Consider the following 706-nt stretch of genomic DNA (forward strand, 5'->3'; position numbering starts at 1 on the left):
CAAAAGTTAATTAAAGTTTCCTGAAAACGACTTGTGGTTTGCACATGTTGTATCAATTAGCTCTCTTAAAAGTCATTGTACATTTTGGGGATATATGTCATAGCCGTGTTGGTTAAGAGAGAGAGATAAACAAAGCTCTTGGGTCAGAGGCAATATCTTTTATTAGATCAACTAAACAGTAGCAAAAAAATGTCTGTTGTTGCAAGCTTTCGGGGCCAAACACCCTTCTTCAGGCTGAGGAGAACTCAAAGATTGGAAAAGTGCTCCTAGGTGGAAAAGACAGACAAGGTTCATTGGGTGAATCTGGTATCTTTTATTAGACCAACTTAAATAGCTGGAAAAAAATTGTTTTCTATGTCCTTAGACCAACATGGCTACAACCTACACCCCTACGTGCAAAAGAAACTTCGTTATGTACAGGGGAGGTTTATTATCTTCTATGTTTCAGGGATACATGTTATGTGGAAACATGGATGATACCGTATTTAGCAGTTTGGAAATGTAAACTTCATTGCTAACCGAACAGAAGTAATGTTCACCTCCCTCCTGACATGGGGCACCTCCAGGGAAGAAGCCTGCCTAGTCTGCACATCACAGAGCAACTCTGGCACGAAAGGCCGCTGAAGTGTCCCGGGGAATCGCCTCCCACCCTCTACCTGCTCTGGACAGCGTACGAGGACTGCAGTCCTACAAGCACGACAGATCC

This window comes from Alligator sinensis, unplaced genomic scaffold (genome assembly GCF_000455745.1).
Source record: "Alligator sinensis unplaced genomic scaffold, ASM45574v1 scaffold109_1, whole genome shotgun sequence".
Lineage (NCBI taxonomy): Eukaryota > Metazoa > Chordata > Crocodylia > Alligatoridae > Alligator > Alligator sinensis.